General features: G+C 35.3%; 1 pseudogene; it reads right to left on the bottom strand.

Annotated features, from left to right (window-relative positions):
- Positions 1-8,106: 8,106 nt before the first annotated feature.
- LOC144375842 (centromere protein N pseudogene) lies at positions 8,107-9,103 on the bottom strand (annotated as a pseudogene).
- Positions 9,104-12,428: the final 3,325 nt, after the last annotated feature.

The following is a 12,428-nucleotide window of genomic DNA, read 5'->3' as shown; positions in this document are numbered from 1 at the left end:
CTCTATATCAAACACAGTTTGTGCTAGATCCTTGAAACTTGACCAATAAAGTAGTTCTAAGTTCTATCTCTATGGTTTGTTTCCTTTTGGGGTAGCCCTAAGCAGAGACTGGCAAAAAACACTTTGATTGAAAGGGCTGGCCAATCTTCCAAAAACTATGATTTTGCTCAAATCTCAGCAAATATTTTACACCCAAACTTGAGGAACCTTGGCGGTAACAATCAGTGCATTAAGCCCACTTGGCTGCCAAAATTGCGTTATTCTGGGTTGAAGTGTACCTTTCCAATAAGGGTTTGAATTTTTAGGTTTTACTCTGTTTTCTCCTAGATTTACAGATGTAGTTGGAACTAAAAATCAAACAAAGTTTGTGCTAGCTCTTTGAAAATTGACACAATAAAACAGTTCTAAGTTCTATCTCTATGGTTTGTTTCCTCTTGATGTAGCCCTAAGAAGAACCTGGGGAAAAACACTTACATTGAAAGGGGTTGCCAAGCTTCCAAAAAAGTATGAGTTTCCTCAAATCTAAGCAAATATTTTTTACACAATCTTGATGATACTTGGTGGTAATGATTATAATGATCAGTAAACTAAGCCCACTGGGTTGCCCAAATTTTGTTCTTCTAGGTTGAAGCGTTCCTTTCCAGTAACAGTCTCAAGTTTTAGGTTTCTCTCTGTTTTCTCCTATATTGATAGATGTAGATGGAACTCTAAATCAAGCAGGTTTTGGGCTAGCTCCTTGAAACTTCACACACACACACACACACACACACACAAAAAAAAAACCAGTTCTATGTTCTGTCATTATGGTTTGTTTCCTCTTGATGTAGCCCTAAGCAGAGACTTTTGAAAAACACTTTCATTGAAACGGGTTGCCAAGCTTCAAAAAAACTATGAGTTTTTTGGAATCTCATCAAATATTTTTTTCACCCAATCTTGATGATACTTTCAGGTAATGATCACTACATCACTCCCACTTGGCTCACCAAATTTTGTTCTTCTAGGTTGAAGCATTCATTTGCAGTAACAGTTTGAATTTTTAGGTTTCACTCTCTTTTCTCCTATATGGATAGATGTATTTGGAACTCAAAATCAAACACGGTTTGTGCTAGCCCTTTGAAACTTGACACAATAAATTAGTTTCAAGTTCTATCTCTATGGTTTCTCTCCTATTGATGAAGCCCAGAGCAGAGACTGGCGGAAATCACATTCATTGAAATGGGTTGCCACACTTCCAAAAAACTATGAGTTTCCTTAATTCTCAGCAAATATTTGTTTCAGTAATTCACTTGCAAGTCAGCATGGGAAAAGAAAGAAGAAGAAGCAGAGCAAGCGAAGCAGCAGCAGAAAAAAAAGTTCTTTATTGTGTACAAGCAATCTTTTTATAGTTTGGTGAACAAAGAAGGCAGCCTTCCAACATCAATAAATCAGGTCTTTCAGCTAATTAAACATAGCATACAGAAGTTTTACTTTCTAATCAGAAGTGACCCACTTCTCATGGCTAATCTATTCTCGGCCCGGAGTATGTTGAGCTCTGCTCTTTGTTAAGTACAGATAATAAAATTTTTCTCAGCGCCCTCCTATCCCACTTGCCAAACATCCCGTTTGCAGGCAAGTCCTCTCAAGGACAGCAGACACCTCGTTTTCAAGCATGTCTGCTGTTACCTTATCTAAACCTTGAAGGAGCCTCTCATTTGCAAGTAGGCCCCCCCAAGGACAGAAGACACCTCATTTTGAAGCATGTCTGCTGTTACATTATCTAAACCTTGAAGGAGCCTCTCATTTGAAAGTAGGCCCTCCCAAGGACAGCAGACACCTCGTTTTCAAGCATGTCCACTGTTACTTATCTATACCTTGACAGAATATCCCGTTTGCAGGCAGACTCCATCAACAACAGTAATAGTAATTCAGTTACATCTGATTCTCTACATCTCCCCCCTTTTGCTTTTGTAAATGAGCCTTAGCAGAAGCGATAAGAGACGTTTCATGTTTCAGTTGCCTTTGCTTTTTCCAGCATAGGATGAGTATATACAAAACAAAACACAAAACAAAAATTATTACAGTGTTACCTAAAGAAGTTGACAACAAGGTAGAGAAATTACTTAAAGGATTTAAATTAGCAATACTTGAAGACATTTAATATACAAAGAAGAGTAATAGTACCATAATTACTATTGATATTTTTATATTAATTAAGTTTAGCTCTTAAAAAATAACAGAATATTGCAAAATAACAGTTGTTGTTTAACTATATCTGTATAATCCTTAATTTTTTCAAGATTATTTTTTCAAAAATTTACATATATAGCCAATATACACAGACCTTCTTTATCACTTACTTAAAACTACATAACCAACATACATAGACCTTCTTTATCACTTGTTTATCTTATCCTAGGTAAGTAGGGCTATTTACTAACTTCCAGAAACACATTTTTTAATTAAATCCATATCTAGAACCTTTTAATTTTTTTGTTAACTCCTTTTTTATTTACACTTTGAAATAATCTTTGTAAATTTTTAAATTTAGGCAAATTATTTCATTTTAATAATAGATATTTTGTTATTTGTAGTACACAATTAATCACATTTTTTACCATATTATAAAATTATAGTGTCTAAATATTAGGGATGATAAAGAACCATTTATTTATTTATTTATCTATTTATTTATATTATTTACCAACTTAAAAAATTATTAATAATGTTATCTAATGTAATTTAAGAAGTTAAAGGCATTTAATGGTATATTTAACATTTAGCATATTAACCTTGTAAATTAATCAGATATTTAACAAAAGTACTCATAAACAAATAATCTTATGTCTAATTAATTTACTTATTTTATCAAAACATTAGACAAGTATAATGAACAGTGTTAGCCATTTTTGTTGTTGTTGTTGTTGAAGAAAGTCCTAGAACCAAGGCACATCAGACATTAACATGTTACAGACATCTTATTTTTTATCTCTTTACCCAATTTAAATTGAACCATTTAAATCAGTGAATTAAAAATATTTGGATCCATTTTTTTTTTAATTTTTATGAGCGCTCTTTACATATATATCAGACATACAACATATAATACAAATGTGCACACATAACACAATAAAGGCCTTGTAGCTATTTTCGGTGAAATTTCCATTGTAATATTTAAATATTCCACAGTTGATCAAAAATAGAACTGATCAGAAAAACATTAACTTAGGTCTGTAGGATAAAATTTATGAGCTCAAAAAATACAGAATCTAGGAAAAAGCAAGAGTCCTAGAAAAATGACCGGCCGGTAATTAGAAAGTATCATAAAATTTATTTATATATTTTATTTTATTTTTTACAATCCCTTTTAAAATGACCTGCTTTTCCACAATTGAAACAAGTTCCTGATTTATTAGGTTTAAGGGCTCCAGCCATGGCTTCAGCAAAAACAGAAACTTTGATGTTCAATTCCTCCCACTCCAGCACAAGCTTTCACATATTTACTCAATGAAGCGTTTTCCCCTTTTAATGGCCCCAAAATATGCTTACGTTTAGGATTTGCATTTTCAAATGCTAATGTTTCCAGTAATACCTTTGCTATTTGATCTTGACCCATTGCCCTCATAACAAAAGTACGCAGTCTTGCAAAAAATCAGTGTAAGTTTCAGTAGCCCCTAGTATAGTTTTAGTAAAGGAAGGTTGTGCTTGACCAGTGGGTATCACACATCTCTAAGCTCTTAAGAAAACCTGTCAAACTTGATGAAGATCTGGATCTGTATATTGAGCCTGTCTCTAAAGGCAGGGTAATTACCTTCCCTCATTAACTTATCCTCCATAGGTCCCTGGGCATTTTGAGCTTCACTCTCTCCAGCTTGTTTTTGTGCCTCATCTTCCCATGAACTTCTCAATTGTAACTACTGAGATCCCTCCAAAACTGTTTTGGTTATTGCCTCCCAATCCAAAGGAATAAGTAATTTAGAAGTTCCCAAATTTTCTAACATATCTAACACAAAAGGAGACTGAGGGCCATATTGAAAGACTGTAGCTTTTAAATCCTTTATAAACTTGTATTCCACTAAAGTATAGTGAACACCAATCATTGTGGGATTTTGAAGGTTTCGTTGTCTAGTTATAGGAAACAAATGTTGTGGATCAACAAAACAACCAGGAGGAGCTTCAAGATCATCATCAAAATGTATCATAGTAAGAGGAAATGAAAAACATTGTTGTTTTCTACCCACATTAACTCTATACTCTGTCATTGGAAAGAGAGAAACATTAGAAGGAGTAGTAGGTTTAAGAGAGGACCTTTGCTTTTTAAATTTCATTTTATCCACTGAGGCCCTCCATAATTTCTTTCATATTGGAGTCACTATCTGAACTTTTTGAATCTTCCTCATCACCCAGATCTGATTTAGGAGAGTCATTTATAGTATCACAAATATTTTCTTTGGGCTCCGTTTTGTTAACCTTATTATCAGATTCTGATGTATTAACTTGTCTTTCACAAAGAGAGACCTTTTATTATTGCTTTCTAATAATTGTAATGCTTGAGTAATAGCACTACACAATGTCCAAATCTTCAAAAAAATAACATTCCCAGCCTGATGCTGCTTACGGAGCTCTTTTTGAACCAATTTCTATTCCCCTAAATTTAACTGGACCTTAGTTTGATACTGGAACCAGTGACAATTACATTCTATAATTTAAATAAATCCTTGAGTCTCTTATGAGATGTTTTCACACCTATGGAATATAATAATCCTTGGAGTAACTCCACATATTGTTCCTTAAAGGACTGGGAGTTTCCCATATTAGTTCTGAAAGTCCCCCCTAAAGTTTCTTTCAACCTGGGGCAATGCCTTTTGATATTTGTTAGTTCTGCAAGTTCCCCCTAAAGTTCTGTTCAACCTGGGGTGATACCTTTTAATATTTGTTAGTTCTGAAAGTCGCCGTAAAGTTTCTCTCAATTCGGGGCGATGCCTTTTGATATTTTGTTAATTCCAAAAGTCTCCCTTTTGTTTTCTTAACCCAGGGTGCTTACACTTTCGGTGCTGGATCCTGCTGACTACGCCAAATGTTGCAGTAATTCACTTGCAGGTCAGCATGAAAAAAGAAATAAGAAGAAGCAGAGCAAGCGAAGCAGCAGAAGAAAAAAAATTCTTTATTGTGTACAAGCAATCTTTTTATAGTATGGTGAACAAAGAAGGCAGCCTTCCAAAATCAATGAATCAGGTCTTTCAGCTAGTTAAATTTAGCATACAGAAGTTTTACTTTCTAATCAGAAGTGACCTACTTCTCATGGCTAATATATTCTCAGCCCAGAGTATGTTGAGCTCTGCTCTTTGTTAAGAACAGATAATAAATTTTTTCTCAGCGCCCTCCTAGCCCACGTGGCAGAACATCCCATTTGCAGGCAAGTCCTCCCAAAGACAGCAGACACCTCATTTTCAAGCATGGACGCTGTTACCTTATATAAACCTTGAAGGAGCCTCTCCTTTGCAAGTACGCCCTCCAAGGACAGCAGACACCTCGTTTTCAAGCATGTTCACTGTTACTTTATCTAAACCTTGAAGGAGCCTCTCTTTTGCAAGTAGGCCCTCCTAAGGACAGCAGACACCTTGTTTTCAAGCATGAACGCAGTTACTTATCTATACCTTGACAGAATAACCCTTTTGCAGGCAGATTCCATCAAGAACAGTAACAGTAACGCTGTTACATCTGATTCTCTACAATATTTTTTCAACCAAACTTGATGATACCTCCATAAATGATCAGTAAACCAATCCCACTTGGCTCACCAAATTTCTTTCTTCTAGGTTGAAGCGTTCGTTTGCAGTAACAGTTTGATTTTTAAGGTTTCACTCTGTTTTCTCCTATATTGATAGTTGTATTTGGAACACTAAATCAAACACGGTTTGTGCTAGCTCTTTGAAACTTCACACAATAAAGTAGTTCCAAGTTCTATCTCTATGGTTTGTTTCCTATTTATGTAGCCCTTAACAGAGACTGACGAAAATCACTTTCATTGAAAGGGGTTGCCAAGCTTCCAAAAAAGTATGAATTTTCTGAAATCTTAGCAATTTTTTTTTTACCCAATTTTGATGATACTTTCAGGTAATGATCAGTACACCAATTCCACTTGGCTCAACAAATTTCGTTCTTCTAGGGTGAAGCGTTCATTTGCAGTAATAGTTTTAATTCTTAGGTTTCACTCTGTTTTCTCCTATACGGACAGATGTATTTGGAACTCAAAATCGAACACAGTTTGTGCTAGCTTCGTGAAACTTGACACAATAAAGTAGTTCTACATTTTCTCTCTCTGGTTTGTTTCCTCTTTAAGTAGCCCTAAGAAGACACTGCGAAAATCACTTTCATTGAAAGGGTTGCCAAGCTCCCCCCCAAAATACGAGTTTCCTGAAATCTCAGCAAATATTTTTCACCCAAGCTTGATGATTCTTTCAGATAATGGTAAGTACACCAATCCCACTTGGCTCACAAATTTCGTTCTTCTAGGTTGAAGAGTTTGTTTGCAGCAACAGTTTGAATTTTTAGGTTTCACTCTGTTTTCTCCTATATGGATAGATGTATTTGGAACTCTAAATAAAACACGTTTTGTCCTAGCTCTCGTAACTTGACACAGTAAAATACCTTCAAGTTCTATCTCTATGGATTGTTTCCTATTGATGTAGCCCTAAGCAGAAAGTTGCGAAAATCACATTCATTGAAAGGGGGTGCCAAGCTTCCAAAAAACTACGAGTTTATTAAAATCTCAGCAAATATTTTTTCTCCAAATCTTGATTATGTTTTCAGGTAATGATCCGTACACAAATCCCACTTGGCTCACCAAATTTCATTCTTCTAGGTTCAAGCATTCGTTTGCAGTACCAGTTTGAATTTTTAGGTTTCACTCTGTTTTCTCCTATATTGATAGATATAATTGGAACTCTTAATCAAACACGGTTTGTGCTAGCTCATTGAAACTTGACTCAATAAAGTAGTTCCAAGTTCTATCTCTATAGTTTGATTACTATTGATGTAGCCCTAAGCAGAGACTGGTGAAAATCAGTTTAATTGAAAGGGGTTTCCAAGCTTCCAAAATTTATGAATTTCCTGAAATATCAGCAAATATTTTTTGACCCAATCTTGATGATACTTTCAGGTAATGATAAGTACACCAATCCCACTTGGCTCACCAAATTTCATTCTTTTACTTTAAACCGTTCATTTGCAGTAACAGTTTGAATTTTTAGGTTTCACTCTGCTTTGTCTTATATTGATAGATGTATTTGGAACTCTAAATCAAAGACGGTTTGTGCTAGCTCCATGAAACTTGACACAATATTGTAGTTCTTTGTTCTCTCTCTGTGTTTTTTTTTCTCTTGATGTAGCCTTAAGCAGAGACTGGTGAAGAACACTTTCACTGAATGGTGTTGCCAAGCTTTCCAAAATCTACGAGTTTCCTGAAATCTTAGCAAATATTTTTTCACCCAATCTTGATGATACTTTCAGTTAATGATCAGTACACCAATCCCACTTGGCTAACCAAATTTCATTTTTCTAGGTATACAAATCATTTGCAGTAACAGTTTGAATTTTTAGATTTCACTCTCTTTTCTCCTATATGGATAGATGTATTTTGAACTCTAAATCAAACACGTTTTTTTTTCAGCTTCTCAGTATCTTTATTTACAAATAAGTAGTATAATGGTCAGTTTGGATGTTACATTTTTGATAAAATGCATTATGAAAAGTACCATATTTACAATGAAACAATTATTTTAAAAATATGAGTCATTGGCTATTTAACTTGCTCCGGTAACAATTAGTAGATCCAATTCTATTCTCTGAATGAACTAATTTTATGATTCTTCTACAAGTTCTGAGTTGGGTATAGTTACTTTTAAGTGATTAATTCTTAACAGAAGATCCCTAGAAAGGAACCATAGGAACTAGTCCTCCCTAGGATTGAATAGTGGTAGGAGTGGGGAAAAGGGCACTGTATGTGAGGCCAACAGTATCAACCACAGTGTCATATGCTTGGCTTCACAGCATTCTGTGCTACTAAGGTCAATCCAGAGCCCAATACATATCATGTGACCTCTCAAATGCCCACAACTGCTATATTTAGCAGGAAAAGTGGGAGAGGAGGCAAAAGAAGGAAAGAATCAGTCCCAAAATTATAGGAATACTTCTACATTGTCAATACTAAGGATTAATTTCTAAAGTAAAGATTACTGCCAGAGGCTGTCCATCTAGCCATTAACTGGAATGCTTGTACACCATCACCAAGGAGCCCCTGGGTTTACAAAACCTTATACAGCTTATTTTTCTCTGATTTTAAAGTAATTCATCCCCTTGTTTTGTATGCAAGTGAGCAGTGGAGAAAGTGGTGCATCTGCAATACCAGCTGGTGCTAAGGATTTCAATGCTTCCAAAAGATGTGGGCTAGAGAATTTTATTAGGCACCAGAGGGGTTCTTTCCTCTCAGCCAAGATGTCCCCATTTAAGTCACTTTTGAACTTAGTTTCAAGCTTATATTGTGCAAATTCTAGTTGTGGTTGAGGATAGTCTCCAAAAGATTCTTGAGTTATTCTTTGGACTCTCGTTTTCTACCTTTTTTTCATGAATGATCCTTGAATCCATATTTACATGTAGTCCCAGGCATCTTTCCTGTAGAGGTGTTGTAGAGTTGTGATTTTCAAAGGTCTGATCATACTGTTTTAAAACAATAGCCTTGAGAGAGTACAGATGTCGGCTTCTCAGATCCATTTTTAAAATCTGATAGTGTTTGCTAGCAACTGTCAGTGCCTGACCCATAAGGGGCATAATGCTCTTCAGCTTGGAGGAGGTGAAGGCATAGGGAGTCTGGGGGTAATGCACCACATATGTAGGTTTGTATTGGTTCGGCATTGTACACTGTGTTCCCCAGGCAATTCGGATCCAGATTGCATTCTCCTCAGCATCTCTGAAGCTGATTGTCACATTTTTTAATGTACTCTAAAGAATTTTCTTAAATGAACATTTGAATTGTTCCATGTCCAAAAGGTCAACATCTTCATCTGGTTCTTTAATCATCTGAAAAACATCCCAAACTTTTTGGTGCCTATGTACTTGAGTATAAATGATGTCTTAAAGGGCTGCATCATTTATACTCACACACTTCTCCTTTTCATTTTTCATATTGTTGTTCTGTTTTCCAGCATCCTAAATTTTGTTGACATCTCTTATCTCCTGGGGTCTCCATTTATTTCTGGCCTTGGAGAATAAGAAATCTAAAAATAATAAATAAATAATAAATCTTTCTTAATGACTTTTAAATATTCTTTTTAAGTTTTAAAATCAGTTTCTTCAACACTCACACAGCCCAACCAAGTCCTGAACCAGACATTACTTACTCTGCCAGAAGTTTATGGACTGAAGTAGGTTTTCAGAAAAAAAAAATCCCAGGCTTTTAAGATTGTCATCATTTTATTCATGGGGATTTTCAAGATGGTTCTCCAGAAAAATTCAGCAAAGTCTCATCCATCTCCTTGGCACGTTTCATTACATGGGCTTGGCACGTGGCTCTGGACCTCGGAAGGCACAGGACATCATGGAGTGTCTGCCTGACATCTTTTCATCTCATGGAGGGTTAGAAACCAATAGCTGAGTGAACTTGACACAATAAATTAGTTCCAAGTTCTATCTTTATGTTTTGTTTTCTATTGATGTAGCCCTAAGCAGAGATTGGAGAAAAACACTTTCATTGAAAGGGTTAACAAGCTTCCCAAAAACTATGAGTTTCCTGAAATTGTAGCAAATAATTACACTTGGCTCACCAAATTTCTTTCTTCTAGGCTAAACCATTCATTTGCAATAGCAGTTTGAATTTTTAGGTTTTATTCTGTTTTCTCCTATGTTGATAGATATATTTGGAACTCAAAATCAATGATGGTTTCTGCTAGCTCTGTGAAACTTGACACAATATAATAGTTCTATGTTCTCTCTCTATGGTTTGTTTCCTCTTGAAGTAGCCCTAAGCAGAGACTGGCAAAAAACACTTGCATTGAATGGGGTTGTCAAGCTTCCCCAAAACTACGAGTTTCCTGAAATGTTAGCAAATATTTTTTCAACCAATCTTGATGATACTTTCAGGTAATGATCAATACACGAATCCCACTTGGCTCACCAAATTTTGTTTTTCTAGGTTGAAGCGTTTGTTTGCAGTAACAGTTTGAATTTTTAGGTTTCACTCTGTTTTCTCCTATATGGATAGATGTATTTGGAACTCTAAATGATAGACGGTTTGTGCTAGCTCCGTGAAACTTGACACAATAAAGTACTTATATGTTCTCTCTCTATTGTGTGTTTCCTCTTGAAGTAGCCCTAAGCAGAGATTGGCAAAAAACACTTTCATTGAAAGAGGTTGCCAAGCTTCCAAAAAACTACGAGTTCTTTGAAATCTTAGCAAATATTTTTCACCCAATCTTGATGATACTTTCAGGTAATGATCAGTACACCAATCGCACTTGGCTCACAAAATTTTGTTCTTCTAGGTTAAATCATTCTTTTGCAGTAACAGTTTGAATTTTTAGGATTCACTGTTTTCTCCTATATGAATAGATGTAGTTGAAACTCTAAATCAATTACGGTTTGTTCTAGCTCTTTGAAACGTGACACAATAAAGTAGTTCTAAGATTTATTTCTATGGTTTTTTTTTCCTATTGAGGTAGCCCTAAGCAGAGACTGGCGAAAAACACTTTAATTAAAAGGGGTTGCCAAGCTTTCAAAAACTAGGAGTTTTCTGAAATCTCAGCAAATAGTTTTTCACCAATGTTGATGATACTTTCAGGTAATGATCAGTACACAATTCGCACTTGGCTCACCAACGTTCGTTATTCTAGGTTGAAGCGTTCATTAGCAGTAACAGTTTGAATTTTTAGGTTTCACTCTGATTTCTCCTATATTGATAGATGTATATGGAACTCTAAATCAAAGACGGTTTTTGCTAGCTTCGTGAAACTTGACACAATATTGTAGTTCTATGTTCTCTCTCTATGTTTTTTTCTCTTGATGTAGCCCTAAGCAGAGACTGGTGAAAAACACTTTCATTGAATGGGGTTTCCAAACTTCCAAAAAACTATGAGTTTCATGAAATTTCACCAAATATTTTTCACCCAATCTTGGTGATACTTTCAGGTAATGATCAGTACACCAATCACACTTGGCTCACCAAGTTTCGTTATTCTAGGTTAAACCATTCGTTTTCAGTAACAGTGTCAATTTTTAGGTTTTACTCTCTTATATGGATAGATGTATTTCGAACTCAAAATCAAACACGGTTTTTGCTAGCTCTTTAAAACTTGAGACAATAAAGTAGTTCAAAGTTCTATATCTATGGTTTCTTTTCTCTTGAAGTAGCCCTAAGCAGAAACTGGTGAAAAACTATTTCATTTACAGCGTTGCTAAGCTTCCAAAAAACTACAAGTTTCCTGAATTCTTAGCAAATATTTTTTCAACCAATCCTGATGATACGTTCAGATAATGATCAGTACACGAAACCCACTTGGAATACCAAATTTTGTTCTTCTAGGTTAAACTGTTCATTTGCAGTAACAGTTTAAATTGTTCGGTTTCACTCTGTATTCTCCTATATTGATAGATGTATTTGGAACTCTAAATCAAAGCCAGTTTGTGCTAGCTTCTTGAAACTTGAGACAATAAACTGCTTCTAAGTTCTCTTTCAATTGTTTGTTTCCTGGCGAAAAACACTTTAATTGAATGCGGTTGCAAAGCTTTCAAAACACTACAAATTTCCTGAAATCTCATCAAATATATTTTCACCCACACTTGATGATATTGTAGGTAATGATCAGTACACCAATCCCATGTAGCACACCAAATTTCGTTCTTTTAGGTTGAAGTGTTCGTTTGCAGTAATAGTTTGAATTTTTAGGTTTCACTCTGTTGTCTCCTCTATGGATAGATATAGTTGGAACTCTAAATCAATCAAGGTTTGTTCTAGCTCTTTTAAACTTGACACAATAAACTCGTTACACGTTCTTTTTCTATGTTTTGTTTCCTATTGATGTAGCCCTAAGCAGAGACTGCCGAAAATCACTTTCAGCGAAAGGGGTTGCCAAGCTGCCAAAAAACTACGAGTTTCCTGAAATCTAAGCAAATATTTTTTCACCGAATCTTGATGATACTTTCAGGTAATGATCAGTACACCAATCTGACTTGGCTCACCAAATTTCGTTCTTCTAGATTGAAGCGTTCATTTGCAGTAACAGTTTGAATTTTTAGGTTTCACTCTGTTTTCTCCTCTATGGATAGATGTAGTTGGAATTCTAAATCAAACAGGGTTTGTGCTAGGTCTTTGAAACTTGACACAAAAAAAGTAGTTCCAAGTTTTATCTCTATGGTTTGTTTCCTATTGATGTAGCCCTAAGAAGAGACTGGAGAAAATC

The sequence above is a fragment of the Ictidomys tridecemlineatus genome, chromosome 3, assembly GCF_052094955.1.
Source record: "Ictidomys tridecemlineatus isolate mIctTri1 chromosome 3, mIctTri1.hap1, whole genome shotgun sequence".
Taxonomy (NCBI): domain Eukaryota; kingdom Metazoa; phylum Chordata; class Mammalia; order Rodentia; family Sciuridae; genus Ictidomys; species Ictidomys tridecemlineatus.
The sequence above is the reverse complement of the archived record's forward strand: the minus strand, read 5'-3'. Positions and strand labels throughout refer to the sequence as shown.